The sequence below is a fragment of the Pecten maximus genome, chromosome 10, assembly GCF_902652985.1.
Source record: "Pecten maximus chromosome 10, xPecMax1.1, whole genome shotgun sequence".
In the NCBI taxonomy this organism is placed as follows: Eukaryota; Metazoa; Mollusca; class Bivalvia; order Pectinida; family Pectinidae; genus Pecten; species Pecten maximus.
In genome coordinates, this window is record NC_047024.1 from 11,296,071 (window position 1) to 11,316,795 (window position 20,725).

At 36.7% G+C, this 20,725-nt stretch overlaps 1 protein-coding gene across 2 annotated transcripts in view; it reads left to right on the forward strand.

Annotated features, from left to right (window-relative positions):
• LOC117336796 overlaps positions 1 to 20,725 on the forward strand; it is a gene marked incomplete at its 3' end in the record, with an annotated part of 38,995 nt that overhangs the window by 6,771 nt on the left and 11,499 nt on the right. The window contains 1 exon segment of one of the 2 annotated variants that reach the window (XM_033897448.1): positions 19,091 to 19,330. 2 annotated transcript variants of the gene reach the window in all.

The window sequence follows — 20,725 nt, forward strand, 5'->3', positions numbered from 1 at the left end:
TAGTTTAGTTATGTTATGTGTTAAGCCTTGTTTTTTTTAGATTTTGAAGTAAATACTGGCACAGCCCAATTTAATTGACATAAGTATAACTCATCCTTGGGAACATTCCTTTTCTACATACAACTATGGTTCAGTTAGTAAATGGCAATCAAATAATACCACATGCTTTTTTCTATCGATTGGAATATGCACGTCAAGGTGCTTATTGATTCCTTGGAAGACTAAGCCAGAATTTGCTTGAAATAAAGTTATTAAACTCATTAGCCACAACATTTTAAAAACCAGCGGTTGAGAACGGAAAACAGAAATAAAACAGAATTTAGTACATCTTTGATTTCATCCTGATGACAAAAAATCACAAAAATCACATCAGTTTATAGCACGTATCGTTACTTTTATCTCCCGTGTTGTTACCTTTATCTCCCGTGTTGTTACCTTTATCTACCGTGTTGTTACCTTTATCTCCCGTGTTGTTACCTTTATCTCCCGTGTTGTGACCTTTATCTCCCGTGTTGTTACCTTTATCTCCCGTGTTGTTACCTTTATCTCCCGTGTTGTTACCTTTATCTCCCGTGTTGTTACCTTTATCTCCCGTGTTGTTACCTTTATCTCCCGTGTTGTTACCTTTATCTCCCGTGTTGTTACCTTTATCTCCCGTGTTGTTACCTTTATCTCCCGTGTTGTTTCCTTTATCTCCCGTGTTGTTACCTTTATCTCCCGTGTTGTTTCCTTTATCTCCCGTGTTGTTTCCTTTATCTCCCGTGTTGTTACCTTTATCTCCCGTGTTGTTACCTTTGTCTCCCGTGTTGTTACCTTTATCTCCCGTGTTTGTTACCTTTATCTCCTGTGTTGTTACCTTTATCTCCCGTGTTGTTACCTTTATCTCCCGTGTTGTTACCTTTGTCTCCCGTGTTGTTACCTTTATCTCCCGTGTTGTTACCTTTATCTCCCGTGTTGTTACCTTTATCTCCCGTGTTGTTACCTTTGTCTCCCGTGTTGTTACCTTTATCTCCCGTGTTGTTACCTTTATCTCCAGTGTTGTTACCTTTGTATCCTGTGTTGAAGCATTTGTTTCAAGTGGTGGTACACTTGTCTCACGTGATGGTACACTTGTCTCACGTCTTGTTATATTTGTCCCCCGTATTGTCACATTTGTCGCCCTTATTGTTTCCTTTGTCCCCGTATTGCTACCTCTGTCTTCGCTGTTGTTTCCGTTTGTTTCTAATGTTGGTTCAATTGTCTCCCGTGTTGTAACTTTTGTCTCACGTGTTATTATCTTTGTCTCCCCGTGTTGCTTCCTTTGCCCCTTGCGTCGTTACATTTGTCTCACGTGTTGGTACCTTTGTCCCATGCGTCGTTACATTTGTCTCTTTGTACCTTTGTCTTACGTGTTGTTTCCTTTGTCTCCCGTTTTGTTATCTTTGACACTGATGTTGTAACTTTTGTTTCTCGTATTGTAGCCTTCGTGGCCCATGCCCTTTAGTTTGTCTCCCGTCTTGTTTCCTTTGTCTCCCGTCTTGTTTCCTTTGTCTCCCGTGTTTTTACCTTTGTCTCCCGTGTTATTACCTTTGTCTCCCGTGTTGTTACCTTTATCTCCCGTGTTGTTACCTTTGTCTCCCGTGTTGTTTCCTATTTCTTCCGTGTTATTACCTTTGTCTCCCGTGTTGTTACCTTTGTCTCCCGTGTTATTACCTTTGTCTCCCGTGTTGTTACCTTTGTCTCCCGTGTTATTACCTTTGTCTCCCGTGTTGTTACCTTTGTCTCCCGTGTTATTACCTTTGTCTCCCGTGTTGTTTCCTTTGTCTCCCGTGTTATTACCTTTGTCTCCCGTATTGTTTCCTTTGTCTCCTGTGTTGTTACCTTTGTCTCCCGTGTTATTACCTTTTATCTCCCGTGTTGTTTCCTTTGTCTCCTGTGTTGTTACCTTTGTCTCCCGTATTGTTTCCTTTATCTCCCGTGTTGTTACCTTTATCTCCCGTGTTGTTTCCTTTGTCTCCCGTGTTGTTACCTTTGTCTCCCGTATTGTTTCCTTTGTCTCCCGTGTTATTACCTTGTCTCCCGTATTGTTTCCTTTGTCTCCAGTGTTATTACCTTTGTCTCCCGTATTGTTTCCTTTGTCTCCAGTGATGTTATTTTGTTTCTATTTATTCCTTCTTAGACCAGTTTAACATTAATGTCTCTATTACCGCCCAGTGCCACATTTCTACGTACCGGTGCCTTTCGTTACAGTATTTTTTGTTACTTTATCTTGTAAGTTACTTTTTACTTGTGCAATAATGTCCTATTTTTAATGTTTAGTACATTGATTTTGAAATCACATTTCCGTGCTACATTTTTATTACTGTTTTGTGTAATAAAAAAAGACATATATCTTCAGTGGAGTCCGGTTTAGTAAACTGATTAGGTGACCCGTATTGTTTCCTCTGCGAGTCATTTATCAGCTTTTTATAGAATATTTATTGCTTCGGTGACAGAGGAATGTGTTCTTTATAGAAATGTGACACATTTCATTGACTTTTAGAATCTGCAGTAATGTCATTACAAATTTCACCTGCTCCATTCCTCTTTAGGATGAATTATTTAGATATTGTCCGGATCCTTTACTGCCTTTCAAATGCGAATTCAGAAAAAGTCAGATGTAAAAACATATGATATATATAAAGGGACACAGAAAAATGACAGGTATGCTGTTTGATGATGTGTTTTAATTCTTGACCGGTAATAGTCGTTATGACCCTTTAATCAAGAATATGTCTATCATTAATTACTTAATCCCTAATTACTAAGCATTAGGGATATCATTGGTGTCGTTCTTATATTCAGTTAAAGTTGCAGGAATACTATTTTACGTCGCTACCCTTGTTACCGGTATTTGGTGTATATGTCGCCATTAACTACAATGCGATTTAAGTAGAGGAATGCACGTTAAATCTGCACAGCTAAACAATATATATACTCACGCCACGATCTGCTGAGATTAATGCGTCGGAGAGGCATCAATTTGAATTCAGCTTATGGAGCAGGCATTAACGAGTGTCAAAGGATTTGTGTTCATTTTCTTGATGGTTGCATTGGTTGTACAGATAAAAAATAAAATAAAGAATGAACTATTTAGATATTTTACAGATCATCAACAAGCAATGACATAATCCTCAGGGCTACTATAGATCTGGCATTGTTATTGAATTATTGTGGTATGATATTTGGGTACGGGAAGAAAAAATACCTTTTATGTAGAAATTTTTACGTTTTCTAATGAACTCCTCTAGGATACAACCTACTCCCCACACCGGGGCCGCGCTGGCCGAGTGGTTAAGATGTCTCGACACTTTAACACTAGCCCTCCACCTCTGGGTTGCGAGTTCGAAACCTACGTGGGGCAGTTGCCAAGTACTGACTGTAGGCCGGTGGTTTTTCTCCGGGTACTCCGGCTTTCCTCCACCTCCAAAACCTGGCACGTCCTTAAATGACCCTGGCTGTTAATAGGACGTTAAACAAAAAACAAAACAAAAACTCCCCACACCCACCAAACCCCGATCTAAAAGACAGAAATGATTCACTGTATTGTTCCAGTCTTTAGCATATAGATACCTGATGAATCGTGAGATCACACCGCTTTAGCACCGGTAGTAATGTAGGCGTTCCAAGTGCTCACTTAACGCGAGCTAAACGTTCTCAAACGCTCCTGTAAGGATATTATATTGTTGCAAATGTGACGTATGATTTTACAATCACCACGGTAATGTCCAACGCGGCGCCAACACACAACTATTATTCGGATTTCAGAAAATCTTAAAGGCAAACAAATAATCAAATGATGAGAGATAACACGTTACCCTAAATACCAGGCGCCAAGTTTGAGAGATGTACTCCCACAAACTGGGAACCAGACAATGGGAGATATTACTTACTCCGACAAACTGGGAACCAGACAATGGGAGATAATACGTGCTCCGACAAACCGAGAACCAGACAATGGGAGATATTACTTACTCCGACAAACCGAGAACCAGACAATGGGAGATATTACTTACTCCGACAAACCGAGAACCAGACAATGGGAGATATCACTTCACACTAATTACAATACCAGGCCACAAGTATGAGAGATGTACTCCGACAAACTGGGAACCAAATAATGAAAGGTATTACATTACACTAAATACAATACCAGGCCACAAGTATGATAGATGTACTCCGACAAACTGGGAACCAAATAATGAAAGGTATTACATTACACTAAATACAATACCAGGCCACAAGTATGAGAGATGTACTCCGACAAACTGGGAACCAAATAATGAAAGGTATTACATTACACTAAATACAATACCAGGCCACAAGTATGAGAGATGTACTCCGACAAACTGGGAACCAAACAATGGGAGGTATTACATTACACTAAATACAATACCAGGCCACAAGTATGAGAGATGTACTCGGACAAACCAGGAACCAGACAATGGGAGATATCTCCCACTCTGACAAACTGGGAACCAGACAATGGGAGGTATTACTCACTCCGACAAACCTGAAACCAGACAATGGGAGATAATACGTACTCCCACAAACCGGGAACCAGACAATGGGAGATATTACTTACTGCGACAAACCGGGAATCAAACAATGGGAGATATTACTTACTCCGACAAACCGGGAACCAAACAATTGGAGATATACCGTATTCCGACAAACTGAGAACCAGACAATGGGAGATATTACTCACTCCGACAAACTGAGAACCAGACAATGGGAGATATTACTTACTCCGACAAACCGGGAACCAGACAATGGGATGTATTACTTACTCCGACAAACCAGGAACCAGACAATGGGAGATATTACTTACTCCGACAAACCGGGAACCAGACAATGGGAGATATTACTTACTCCGACAAACCGGGAACCAGACAATGGGAGATATTACTTACTCCGACAAACCGGGAAACAGACAATGGGAGATATTACTTACTCCCACAAACCGGGAACCAAACAATTGGAGATATAACGTATTCCGACAAACTGAGAACCAGACAATGGGAGATATTACTCACTCCGACAAACTGAGAACCAGACAATGAGAGATATCACTTCACACTAAATACCATGCGACGACAAGTATGAGCGATGTACTCCGACAAACCGGGAACCAAACAATGGGAAATACTACATAAACATTTATATTAACATATGTTTGTACGCTAATAACGATCTCCAAAAATCCAGATTTTGTATGTTTGTGTCAATTGTTGCCAAGGTTATAAGTTTGGTACCTGTAATTGTCTCGTGTGCTGTGATACCTGTGATACCTGTGTGCTGTGATACCTGTGATTAACTGTATTCGTGGATTCTATATAAGTTTGGTACCTGTAATTGTCTCGCGTGCTGTGATACCTGTTATTAACTGTATTCGTGGATTCTAATCTTTGTTATGTCAGATGTAGGTCGTTAGGTCACTGCCTGTAGTTAACATAAACGATTATGTATTTCCTTTGATTAACTTAGGCTGCGTAATTATTTTTGATTGCTTGGTTATCTGACGTATCTTCGATTGTGTAATTATCACTGTGTTTATTTGTGTAACCACTCCACGATGTACAATGTATACTTCCCTTCTCTTGTTTACTGTGTCTTATAATATACCCTTATACTTATTAATACATTTTTATTAGTGAGATGTGAGATATTGATAATTCAGTAAAATGATTGTATCATTCAGAGATGACATAAACTATGCCTGACCAGTTATCGTCTCGTGGTATGTCTCTGGTTTTACGTAGCTTTAAATTCTGATCAATTACAAAGGCGGTGTTTTCATGAGGAATATTTATATCCGTTAAAGTTTGTTGTTCAAATGCAAAACTTGCTGTATACAATGAATTTACGAGTGGTATTCAAACAGACAGCAGCAATAACAGTTAGGTACTCCATTCTCGCTAAATTCAGAGAAAAAAGATAAAATAGCTGTCAGTACTATATCAAAATGATTTTTCTGTGAAACATCTATTGCAATGACTTTAAACGGGCCATCAGCCTTTTAGTTTTTGTAAAGAATGATTGAGCTGACATGTAATACTATATCACCCTCCCTTTGTTTAGAATCAAACATATCCTTCAGACCAAAATTAAAAAGGTCAATTTAATTTAGTATTTTTATATTGTAAAGGTAGGAGGCCATTCTACGCTGGCTAAAATCTATTTTCATGAGATTATTTATAGTACGTTTATCTTTAAACCAACACGTATCTATTCGTTGGTTTGAAAGTACTAGATTTATCTTGAACGAATGTTGTAGGACATTAAATCCAGCGGAAACTTTTAAAATAGTCATCTGTACATGATATACTTCTCGTTTTTATTGATGTGGCGACGAACATTTGCCGAAATAAATGAACGTGATAACCCTTAAGCCACACATTGACTTTTGTGGTTAAATTGTATCAGTCCTCACATAGATCGCCTGCTATGAAATCGAGTCCGGTGGCTGGATAGTGTGCTATCCGATTACTATTAGATTACAGGTGTACGTGCCTGAGGAGTATCTCAGGGCACTAGGTAACCCGTAAATAAAACTTACTTACCTCTTCCGATCAAACAGCTAAACATGTTGTTATTATTATTATTTTTTAAATTTTGTCTATCGTTAATCTCTATCGCATTAGATTGGATAGCCTTATCGTCCTGGACCAAGTTGTTCAAAAGGTGATTAGACTATTTACAATCATACAATCTCTATAATATTATCTCTGTTACACTAACTTGACAAACGTTTATGAAACTATACACTCGTTAGTTTCCTGCTACCTGCCTTTTTCCAGGAATAGAGACACACATGTTTTGAAGTAAAGGAAAAATGAATTTTTGAACGACAGAAGGTAGGCTTACCTCCATTTGTTTTACTTGTGATACGTTTTAACCAACACGATATGCGTATCGGTTTCCCATGATCCAGTGGTATAAAGCCAATGTAGCTATGACATCGGAGTAAACATCCTTGTGATAATATTACCGATACTTATGCTTTTATAAAATATATACCAATATCAAATCAGGCTGTTTAATGGACATTGGATACTTGTTTACAATCAAGTATATCATGAATAATTCACATACCTTATACACAGTATCACAACAGGAGAAATATCAGTTTTAACGGACACAGTTTATGTTTATTTTTGATTATTATTATCATCTTACATTGTAAATATCAATATAATGATTAAATGTAGCGTAACCAACTCGATGTCATACAGGTAATAACAACATTAACACATAAGTCTAACACGCATCACTTTGAGTAAATCAGTGAATCTTCAGCTATTGGAATAAAGGAATTCATCTTCAGATAGAATACCGAAATATATTATTCAGAATGATCTGTAAATGTTAAAAGGCTATAGTCGTTTATCCGTTGCTCGGACAGTAGAATATATTTCCACAATAACTAATTGGAAAGGCCTTAACAAAAGATGACATGTCATGTGTTTCATTCAAGGATGTAAACGATAGCAGATTTCAGTGTAAGGCGTGGCTGTCAAAGATAGGGACGAAAAGGTAGATATTTCTGTCATTTTTGTTAGGTTGGCTCTACTGCTTTCGTAATTTGTTAGTATATATAATTTGTAAAAATTTGGTCACGCTCCTCTGTGCGGTAAAGAAGATGTAAGTAGAACGTTCTCCGTTCACATGAAAACGTCAATGGTATTTTCAATGTATGACGATTCGTTAGATTACTACTCAAAATGACGTCTACAGAAGACAGTTTAAGATGAGTAAATTACACCTATATCAACTGTATATCATTATCTAGAGACCAGACATCCGTAACAGTGGTCATCACCATAGATATACACTGGGATTAATGTATTAAACACGAATTATAACCCCGCCGCTGTAATCAGGAAATGTTAACTACATAACAGGACTCTAGTATTGATGAGGCCGTAATGCTCCATCATCTTCATGTGATGTAACACAACAACATTAAAACGTTATCATTTTTAACCAATTGATTTCTCTGCACAGTAATTTTACCATTTTGATTGCTCCATTCTGAATGATATTTTGTAAACTGCTTAATAAAAGCGTTAACCTTTTGTTTTATATCTAAAGTATCGACATAACAATAGGATGAAACACTGTTGGCATTTGTTAACAAGAGCCAGTCTATATTGTAGTCACACCTATGTCGTATCAAGTTTGAAACTTTAAATGTTTCTTGTGCATAACTTCTAGCGTATGGTCACTTTAAGATTAAAGGTTACAATAACCAGGATTTGTGTGAGGGCTTATCATAGATTTCCCTCTTTTTTTCTTTTCATGCCCTTTGTAGCTGTTGTCATATCGACTACGCTCGTGATCGTGAATGTCCTTTTGGTGCTTCTCAATCATCTCTTTCGTGTAGTGACTAAGTTATGTAGAATGTTTAGCATACTTATCGTTTGATTGTTTTGTAGTATCGTAGATATAGAATCGTATACATCTGTAATTTCTCGGTTAATGTATTTTGTGAACCAAACCGGAAATGTTGACAAGCGCCCCTGTTCTGGCAGACCTCGAAAGCATTTACCATTGCCAAAGGTTCACAGCGCAGAGGAACGCCAATGATTATTATATTCACGTTTGCCGGAGTTCTGTCTAAAGACGTTTGCTTAATAGGAGACTTCACTCTCGCAGACCAAAAGACGTCCTCTGTTGACCGGATTGCACAGGCAAGACTGCAATGGGAACGTCATCATCGGACATGGAATATTAAGTCTTGGCGAGGAGTCGACTGGTTTGATCAAGGCTTCTTTTTACTTAGTCCGCCAGACGGCAAGGTCCATGTCTGGAGGCATACAATCATCAACTTCTGGGTACAACGGCACTCGGTGATGGCGGTGTTACTGTTTTGAGATGTTTTTTCACTGGAGTGTAAGCTTCGCTCGTATGTCCTTGATGGAACTTTAAATGGGCAGACGTACCGTGATCACATCCTACGACCTCTAGTTGTTCGCCAGTTTAATGTCCATCTATTGGCAGTTCAGCCTGCCCTAATTGATGGCAATGCGAAACCACACCGAGCCCGCCTAGTGCATGATATCTTCAACAAGGAGTTATAGAGACGCTCCCATGGCCTGCAATGTCACCAGGTATGAACCCAATTGAACATGTGTGGGGCTATATTGGACAAAAATTCAATGCACGGGATCCAAAAGGCCAAATAATTGAAGAATTATACGGGCGGTATTGATTCAGAAGTGGCAAAGGTTTCCTCAGAACAATCTTCGGCGTCTTCGGCACGAAAATACTAAATAATAACCAGAAAGGTGGTGGCTATCCCCGGTATTGACGTTCTCATACCCAATAAAACTCGTTGAATATTTGATCTTTTGATCAAGTAATGTGTTTTGGTGATTTGATGACGTAGCTGTTGATAAGACCTTATATATATTTTTAGACAGCCTTTTGAGCGCGTTTTTAATGATATCGCACTTTCTTTTCTTATTGACTGTGTATAGTTTCATTAGATGCCTAAAACACAGTTTTATATACCATGTTGAATTGTCTTTGAATATTTTTCTTAAACATAGCGAACAAAAATTAAGCCAAATCTAAGGTATGAGAGGTCCCTGGATTATGGCCAAGATCATAGCAGAAAAAAAAGAACATGGTTGTATTGAACATAGCTTTCTAAACCAGAATCTCTTTTACTCTGACAATCAACTACGAAGGGGTAGCGAGCGTGCCATTAATATTGTATCGATATAGCTTGATAGTACCACATCATATAGAAATTCAGCAAAAGAAATAATGGTTTCGGTTATAACAGGAGATAATATCCCAACCAGTCTGTTAATGACAAAGAAAATAATACTATAAAAATTTACTATTTGTAGACATGCCCAAGCTATGAACAGAAACAAAACAAGAGGAGTAAAAACACGACCATATTGCTCACAAACAGGTCTTACTAGAATGTAAATGTTCATTTTGTCTTCTTTTTTTTTCTAGGTTTGCTGTATACATATTACTTTTGTAAATGTAAAATATCACATTAAGGACACCATTTTGATAGTTTAAATACAAAGACTTTATGTACATATGACGATAACGAAAACGATATTCCAATGTTCACTATGTAAACAATGCTGTGTTTCACGGTTTCGCGACAATACCATTGTATTTATCAGCTGTACAAGAAAACAAGGACGTTGCTTGACAGATGTATGGGTGATGTATTCTTTATTCATACTCAAGCGCTCATACATTTACCCATTAATCATTACTACCCAATCCTCCAGACAAAAATGTCCATATCACTGACGAGCACGCGTAAAATTGAAGCTGTTATTTGCAATATGTTAAGGTAGTGACAGGAGTATACCAGTCAGCTTAGTAGTTTTGATTTTGATTTTTCATTTCACTTCCGCATGTCGTGACCAACGTCAGTAGAGGTCGATATGGATTATGACAGGACCGATATACCAGACGGTTTATATAGGAAATTTCACGTGTCGTCTGATATACACACAATGCTAACGCCATGTAAACGATACTGTAATTCTAACTCAAAATCGATCAAACGAACTATATATAATAACATGGAGGCCCTTGTGTATGTAAAAGGGAATTCGATATTTCATTCACGTGTTCATGCTCGTTTTAATCGCAGTGATGTCCGGGTAACGTCATGTTATCAAACTAACATGACACAATATGAACACTGTGATACCACTTATGGAAGATTATCTTGATTTAGGTTCCCACCTCTCGAAATCCGAGGTCGGAAAAAAAAACGTCACGAATCCAACATCCTCTTTGCCTCCCATTTGTCAGCAAATTACGACTGTGTTTGAAAAAATATTTTTACGTTTGTTTGAAATAATAAAAATCTAGAGGCAATCAATATGCTTCTTTTAACTCGTGTGATAAATATATTTTTTATTTTGTTTATTCATGATTCACTATCTTTTGATTAAGACGTTTTTCAAATGTTGTTATTCACAAAATAATGTACAATATGCACTTAATATCAATGACTAGTCTTTTCTAGATACAAAATCTTTCATATCAAGCATAAGAACAAATAAACGTTCCAAATAAACACGTCTGTTCGAGATACGGTGATTGAATGCAAGAAGTTGCACTTACATGAGATAGGCGGTAGATCTGAAGTCCATTGTTATTATGATGTTTCTTGGTTGTTTTTTGTTTTTATTAATATACTTATTACTCTAGGAAGGCCTGACAAGGATCTTATGTAAAGATCTATTGATCTCGTTTATAGCCGACACGCGATCAAAGAACACGTGTTGCTGTATATTAATTCTACTATAATAACGTGATAACATTGATGGTTATTATCACATTGGAAACACGTTGAAATGCGCTTGTTGACGATTTTGTGTTGTTTATGCATGGATTTGCTTTTGGATTCTACTTCCTAATTCCAGCAACCACATATGGCCTTTTTATGACGTCACGCTATTGTTTTGATCAGGTGTAACATCGACTAATTGTCGATGACATTTAAACATTAAGGTGTTGGGTAAAAAATAAATGCTTGCGCAAAGAATCTTTATAACATACATAAATGTTTGGTGTGACTGGCATTGTATCTCTGTATCATATACAAACACAAATCTGTGTTCAATGATACACTTTCACCTTGATTTGTATCTGTCGATTTGGTTAAATAAAAAACAAGATCTTAAAAAGATGTTGGAAAATAAATAGTTTTGATCAAAGTGATAATTTAGCAAATGTTTCCACAACAAATCATTAATTTATCTCGGAGGATGGTGTCGTTAAAACGTGCTTCATATGTTATTGTCAGGAACGTCTGTGTGAGATGTCTGTTTGTAGTCTTTTGGAAGGTGGCGGTATATTTGTCTCCTCGAAACAGCGCTGATCTGATGCCAATGCCATAGTGTTACATGTACCTCACTGAAGCATACTGCCGAAGACAACCAGCAGGACACCTCACCTGGTCATATTATACTGACAACGGGCCAATCAGTCGCCCCATTTCCAAACTGCTAAATGTTACGAATGAGTAGCAACAACCATTACCGCTCAGATAAAGGTCAGCACATAAGTAGTGTCAAGGGAAGCATTAAGAAGAGGAAAGTCGTAAAGATAGCATATACCAAATTAAGTCGCCTTTTACAATCATGGTTTGTACAATTTTTACGCCCTACCTGCAGAGCACCATATTGGAGTAATAAATAAAAACTAAAGTCAAGTTAGTACTACGTGTTTACAGTATATAGTCAGGTCAGTGGTACGTATTTGCATTAAGTAGTCAGGTTAGTGTTACGTATTTACAGTAAGTAGTCAGGTAAAAGTTACGTATTTACAGTAAGTAGTCGGGTTAGTGTTACGTATTTACAGTAAGTAGTCAGGTTAGTGTTACGTATTTACAATAAGTAGACAGGTTAGTGTTACGTATTTACAGTAAGTAGTCAAGTTAGTGTTACGTATTTACAGTAAATAGTCAAGTTAGTGTTACGTATTTACAGTAAGTAGTCTGGTTAGTGTTACGTATTTACAGCAAGTAGTCAGGTTAGTGTTACGTATTTACAGTAAGTAGTCAGGTAAATGTGACGTATTTACAGTAAATAGTCAAGTTAGTGTTACGTATTTACAGTAAGTAGTCAGGTTAGTGTTACGTATTTACAGTAAGTAGTCAAGTTAGTGTTACGTATTTACAATAAGTAGTCAGGTTTGTGTTACGTATTTACAGTAAGTAGTCAAGTTAGTGTTACGTATTTACAATAAGTAGTCAGGTTAGTGTTACGTATTTACAGTAAGTAGTCAGGTAAATGTGACGTATTTACAGTAAATAGTCAGGTTAGTGTTACGTATTTACAGTAAGTAGTCAGGTTAATGTTACGTATTTACAGTAAGTAGTCAGGTTAGTGTTACATATTTACAGTAAGTAGTCAGGTTAGTGTTACATATTTACAGTAAGTAGTCAGGTTAGTGTTACGTATCTACAGTAAGTAGTCAGGTTTGTGTTACGTATTTACAGTAAGTAGTCAGGTTTGTGTTACGTATCTACAGTAAGTAGTCAGGTTAGTGTTACGTATTTACAGTAAGTAGTCAGGTTAGTGTTACGTATTTACAGTAAGTAGTCAGGTAAAAGTTACGTATTTACAGTAAGTAGTCGGGTTAGTGTTACGTATTTACAGTAAATAGTCAGGTTAGTGTTACATATTTACAGTAAGTAGTCAGGTTAGTGTTACGTATCTACAGTAAGTAGTCAGGTTAGTGTTACGTATTTACAGTAAGTAGTCAGGTTAGTGTTACGTATTTACAGCAAGTAGTCTGGTTAATGTTACGTATTTACAGTAAGTAGTCAGGTAAATGTTACGTATTTACAGTAAGTAGTCAGGTTTGTGTTACGTATTTACAGTAAGAAGTCAGGATAGTGTTCCGTATTTACAGTAAGTAGACAGGATAGTGTTACGTATTTACAGTAAGTAGTCAGGATAGTGTTACGTATTTACAGTAAGTAGTCAGGTTAGTGTTACGTATTAACAGTAAGTAGTCAGGTTAGTGTTACGTATTTACAGTGAGTAGTCAGGTAAATGTTACGTATTTACAGTAAGTAGTCAGGTAAGTGTTACGTATTTACAGTAAGTAGTCAAGCTAGTGTTACGTATTTACAGTAAGTAGTCAGGTTAGTGTTACGTATTTACAGTAAGTAGTCAGGTTTGTGTTACGTATTTACAGTAAGTAGTCAGGTTAGTGTTACGTATTTACAGTAAGTAGTCAGGTTAGTGTTACGTATTTACAGTAAGTAGTCAGGTAGTGTTACGTATTTACAGTAAGTAGTCAGGTAGTGTTACGTATTTACAGTAAGTAGTCAGGTTAGTGTTACGTATTTACAGTAAGTAGTCAGGTTAGTGTTACGTATTTACAGTAAGTAGTCAGGTTAGTGTTACGTATTTACAGTAAGTAGTCAGGTTAGTGTTACGTATTTACAGTAAGTAGTCAGGTAAGTGTTACGTATTTACAGTAAGTAGTCAGGTTAGTGTTACGTATTTACAGTAAGTAGTCAGGTTAGTGTTACGTATTTACAGTAAGTAGTCAGGTTAGTGTTACGTATTTACAGTAAGTAGTCAGGTTAGTGTTACGTATTTACAGTAAGTAGTCAGGTTAGTGTTACGTATTTACAGTAAGTAGTCAGGTTAGTGTTACGTATTTACAGTAAGTAGTCAGGTTAGTGTTACGTATTTACAGTAAGTAGTCAGGTTAGTGTTACGTATTTACAGTAAGTAGTCAGGTTAGTGTTACGTATTTACAGTAAGTAGTCAAGTTAGTGTTACGTATTTACAGTAAGTAGTCAGGTTAGTGTTACGTATTTACAGTAAGTAGTCAGGTTAGTGTTACGTATTTACAGTAAGTAGTCAGGTTAGTGTTACGTATTTACAGTAAGTAGTCAGGTTAGTGTTACGTATTTACAGTAAGTAGTCAGGTTAGTGTTACGTATTTACAGTAAGTAGTCAGGTTAGTGTTACGTATTTACAGTAAGTAGTCAGGTTAGTGTTACGTATTTACAGTAAGTAGTCAGGTTAGTGTTACGTATTTACAGTAAGTAGTCAGGTTAGTGTTACGTATTTACAGTAAGTAGTCAGGTTAGTGTTACGTATTTACAGTAAGTAGTCAAGTTAGTGTTACGTATTTACAGTAAGTAGTCAGGTTAGTGTTACGTATTTACAGTAAGTAGTCAGGATAGTGTTACGTATTTACAGTAAGTAGTCAGGTAAATGTTACGTATTTACAGTAGTAGTCAGGTTAGTGTACCGTATTTACAGTAAGTGGTCCGGGTAAAACTGTCCACGTATTTACAGGTAAGTAGTCAGGTTAGTGGTTACGTATTACAGGTAAGTAGTCAGGTTTTTGTGTTAGCGGTTATGTACAGTAAGTAGTCAGGTTAGTGGTGTACGTATTTACAGATAAAGTAGTCAGGTTAGTGTTACGTATCTACAGTAAGTAGTCAGGTTAGTGTTACGTATTTACAGTAAGTAGTCTGGTTAATGTTACGTATTTACAGTAAGTAGTCAGGTAAGTGTTACGTATTTACAGTGAGTAGTCAGGTAAATGTTACGTATTTACAGTAAGTAGTCAGGTTAGTGTTACGTATTTACAGTAAGTAGTCAGGATAGTGTTACGTATTTACAGTAAGGTAGTCATGTTTGTGTTCATACAATATTCTACCCAGTAAGTAGTCAGGTTAGTGTTACGTATTTACAGTAAGTAGTCAGGTAGTGTTACGTATTTACAGTAAGTAGTCAGGTTAGTGTTACGTATTTACAGTAAGTAGTCAGGTTAGTGTTACGTATTTACAGTAAGTAGTCAGGTTAGTGTTACGTATTTACAGTAAGTAGTCAGGTTAGTGTTACGTATTTACAGTAAGTAGTCAGGTTAAGTGTTACGTATTTACAGTAAGTAGTCAGGTTAGTGTTACGTATTTACAGTAAGTAGTCAGGTTAGTGTTACGTATTTACAGTAAGTAGTCAGGTAAGTGTTACGTATTTACAGTAAGTAGTCAGGTTAGTGTTACGTATTTACAGTAAGTAGTCAGGTTAGTGTTACGTATTTACAGTAAGTAGTCAGGTTAAGTGTTACGTATTTACAGTAAGTAGTCAGGTTAGTGTTACGTATTTACAGTAAGTAGTCAGGTTAAGTGTTACGTATTTACAGTAAGTAGTCAGGTTAGTGTTACGTATTTACAGTAAGTAGTCAGGTTAGTGTTACGTATTTACAGTAAGTAGTCAGGTTAGTGTTACGTATTTACAGTAAGTAGTCAGGTTAGTGTTACGTATTTACAGTAAGTAGTCAGGTTAGTGTTACGTATTTACAGTAAGTAGTCAGGTTAGTGTTACGTATTTACAGTAAGTAGTCAGGTTAGTGTTACGTATTTACAGTAAGTAGTCAGGTAAGTGTTACGTATTTACAGTAAGTAGTCAGGTTAGTGTTACGTATTTACAGTAAGTAGTCAGGTTAGTGTTACGTATTTACAGTAAGTAGTCAGGTTAGTGTTACGTATTTACAGTAAGTAGTCAGGTTAAATGTTACGTATTTACAGTAAGTAGTCAGGTTAGTGTTACGTATTTACAGTAAGTAGTCAGGTTAGTGTTACGTATTTACAGTAAGTAGTCAGGTTAGTGTTACGTATTTACAGTAAGTAGTCAGGTTAGTGTTACGTATTTACAGTAAGTAGTCAGGTTAATGTTACGTATTTACAGTAAGTAGTCAGGTTAGTGTTACGTATTTACAGTAAGTAGTCAGGTAGTGTTACGTATTTACAGTAAGTAGTCAGGTTAGTGTTACGTATTTACAGTAAGTAGTCAGGTTAGTGTTACGTATTTACAGTAAGTAGTCAGGTTTGTGTTACGTATTTACAGTAAGTAGTCAGGTTAGTGTTACGTATTTACAGTAAGTAGTCAGGTTAGTGTTACGTATTTACAGTAAGTAGTCAGGTTAGTGTTACGTATTTACAGTAAGTAGTCAGGTTAGTGTTACGTATCTACAGTAAGTAGTCAGGTTAGTGTTACGTATTTACAGTAAGTAGTCAGGTTAGTGTTACGTATTTACAGTAAGTAGTCAGGTTAGTGTTACGTATTTACAGTAAGTAGTCAGGTTAGTGTTACGTATTTACAGTAAGTAGTCAGGTTAGTGTTACGTATTTACAGTAAGTAGTCAGGTTAGTGTTACGTATTTACAGTAAGTAGTCAGGATAGTGTTACGTATTTACAGTAAGTAGTCAGGTTAGTGTTACGTATTTACAGTAAGTAGTCAGGTAAGTGTCACGTATTTACAGTAAGTAGTCAGGTTAGTGCTACGTATTTACAGTAAGTAGTCAAGTTAGTGTTACGTATTTACAGTAAGTAGTCAAGTTAGTGTTACGTATTTACAGTAAGTAGTCAAGTTAGTGTTACGTATTTACAGTAAGTAGTCAGGATAGTGTTACATATTTACAGTAAGTAGTCAAGTTAGTGTTACGTATTTACAGTAAGTAGTCAGGTTAGTGTTACATAATTACAGCAAGTAGTCAGGTTAGTGTTACGTTATTAAAGTAAGTAGTCAGGTTAGTGTTACGTATTTACAGTAAGTAGTCAGGATAGTGTTACATATTTACAGTAAGTAGTCAGGTAAATGTTACGTATTTACAGTAAGTAGTCGGGTTAGTGTTACATATTTACAGTAAGTAGTCTGGTAAATGTTACGTATCTACAGTAAGTAGTCAGGTTAGTGTTACGTATTTACAGTAAGTAGTCAAGTTAATGTCACGTATTTACAGTAAGTAGTCAGGATAGTGTTACATATTTACAGTAAATAGTCAAGTTAGTGTTACGTATTTACAGTAAGTAGTCAAGTTAGTGTTACGTATTTACAGTAAGTAGTCAGGATAGTGTTACATATTTACAGTAAATAGTCAAGTTAGTGTTACATATTTACAGTAAGTAGTCAAGTTAATGTCACGTATTTACAGTAAGTAGTCTGGTTAGTGTTATGTATTTACAGTAAGTAGTCAGGTTAGTGTTACGTATCTACAGTAAGTAGTCAAGTTAATGTTACGTATTTACAGCAAGTAGTCAAGTTAATGTTACGTATTTACAGCAAGTAGTCTGGTAAATGTTACGTATCTACAGTAAGTAGTCAGGTTAGTGTTACGTATTTACAGTAAGTAGTCAAGTTAATGTCACGTATTTACAGTAAGTAGTCAGGATAGTGTTACATATTTACAGTAAATAGTCAAGTTAGTGTTACGTATTTACAGTAAGTAGTCAAGTTAGTGTTACGTATTTACAGTAAGTAGTCAGGATAGTGTTACATATTTACAGTAAATAGTCAAGTTAGTGTTACATATTTACAGTAAGTAGTCAAGTTAATGTCACGTATTTACAGTAAGTAGTCTGGTTAGTGTTATGTATTTACAGTAAGTAGTCAGGTTAGTGTTACGTATCTACAGTAAGTAGTCAAGTTAATGTTACGTATTTACAGCAAGTAGTCTGGTAAATGTTACGTATCTACAGTAAGTAGTCAGGTTAGTGTTACGTATTTACAGTAAGTAGTCAAGTTAATGTCACGTATTTACAGTAAGTAGTCAGGATAGTGTTACATATTTACAGTAAATAGTCAAGTTAGTGTTACGTATTTACAGTAAGTAGTCAAGTTAGTGTTACGTATTTACAGTAAGTAGTCAGGATAGTGTTACATATTTACAGTAAATAGTCAAGTTAGTGTTACATATTTACAGTAAGTAGTCAAGTTAATGTCACGTATTTACAGTAAGTAGTCAAGTTAGTGTTACGTATTTACAGTAAGCAGTCAAGTTAGTGTTACGTAGTTACAGTAAATAGTCAAGTTAGTGTTACGTATTTACAGTAAGTAGTCAGGTTAGCGTTACGTATTTACAGCAAGTAGTCAGGATAGTGTTACGTATTTACAGTAAGTAGTCAGGATAGTGTTACATATTTACAGTGAGTAGTCAGGTTAGTGCTACGTATTTACTGTAAGTAGTCAGGTTAGTGTTAGGTATTTACTGTGAGTTGTCAGGTAAATGTTACGTATTTACAGTAAGTAGTCAGGTTAGTGTTAGGTATTTACAGTAAGTAGTCAGGTAAATGTTACGTATTTACAGTGAGTAGTCAGGTTAGTGTTACGTATTTACAGTAAGTAGACAGGTTAATGTTACGTATTTACAGTAATAAGTCAGGTTAGTGTTTCATATTATGTTGGTGATACTTGTCAATAGGTAGTGTTACACGTAAGAAGTAAAAAAAAAAATATTAAAAGATTATTTGATTTATTAGTAGTAAAAAGTCGTTTAAATGTTTTGTTAACTTCCAAATATCACTTTGGAATTCGTGTTGTACTCTATTAACCGCACAAGGGCCTTGGTGTGGTTTAATCCTAACGTGTTCCTAGATAACCCTCCCCACCCATGTTCCCCCTCACCTGGCTATAAAGACAACACCGCGGGAGGTATTTGTACGGTTTAAGAAGAAGTGTTTTGATTGGCAGTTTGCTATCGAATTTCCCGCGATCATTACCTAGGTGTAGAATATAAGGACGCCCACATGGGTTCAGGAGGACCATTTCACGACTCGACGGTGATGATGATGCAACGCGGAGCGCTGTTCAGCTGTTGAATCCGGGGTGATGAAATAGGCGCGCGACTGAATGATACATGAGTGAAGGGACTGTGATCCCCTCCTTCTTATATAGCCCTCCCGTAAGTTCTGTAGCCGGACTTTTAACTGCTATACAGGCACAGGAAAGTTATGCTGAATTCAGTCAGCTAAACTATTGGATATTATCTCAACTTAATTAGGTAAGCTATGCACATTTTATTCTACTTCATGACAAACAAATATATGTCTTAAATGCTGTTAGGATTTTGATAATGCCTATAAAGCTTATAACTTTAAAAATTACTGCATACATTTTAGTACCATTTTTGATGTTTTAATAGTTACATTGTAGCCTAAATCCGCTAGAGTAAACAATGCTACCTAACAATGCTACGTGTATACACACTGGTGGAGCATAGACTACCTCATATATACATGGACTACCTCCTATATCCATGGACTACCTCCTATATCCATAGACTACCTCCTATATCCATAGACTACCTCCTTTATCCATGGACTACCTCCTATATCCATAGACTACCTCCTATATCCATAGACTACCTCCTTTATCCATGGACTACCTCCTATACCATGGACTACCTCCAATATCCATGGACTACCTCCTATATCCATAGACTACCTCCTATATCCTATAGACTACCTCCTATATCCATGGACTACCTCCTATATCCATGGACTACCTCCTATATCCATAGACTACCTCCTATATCCATAGACTACCTCCTATATCTATAGACTGCCTCCTATATCCTTGGACTACCTCCTATATCCATGGACTACCTCCTATATCCATAGACTACCTCCTATATCCATAGACTACCTCCTATATCTATAGACTACCTCCTATATCCATAGACTATCTCCTATATCCATGGACTACCTCCTATATCCATGGACGACCTCCTATATCCATAGACTACCTCCTATATCCATAGACTACCTCCTATATCCATAGACTACCTCCTATATCTATAGACTACCTCCTATATCCATATACTACCTCCAATATCCATAGACTACCTCCTATATCCATGGACTACCTCCTATATCCATAGACTACCTCCTATATCCATAGACTACCTCCTATATCCATGGACTAGCTCCTATATCCATAGACTACCTCCAATATCCCATATACTACCTCCTATATCCATAGACTGCCTCCTATATCCTTGGACTACCTCCTATATCCATGGACTACCTCCTATATCCATAGACTACCTCCTATATCCATGGACTACCTCCTATATCCATAGACTACCTCCTATATCCATGGACTACCTCCTATATCCATAGACTACCTCCTATATCCATGGACTACCTCCTATATCCATGGACTACCTCCTATATCCATAGACTACCTCCTATATCCATGGACTACCTCCTATATCCATAGACTACCTCCTATATCCATGGACTACCTCCTATATCCCATGGACTACCTCCTATATCCATAGACTACCTCCTATATCCATGGACTACCTCCTATATCCATAGACTACCTCCTATATCCATGGACTACCTCCTATATCCATAGACTACCTCCTATATCCATAGACTACCTCCTATAT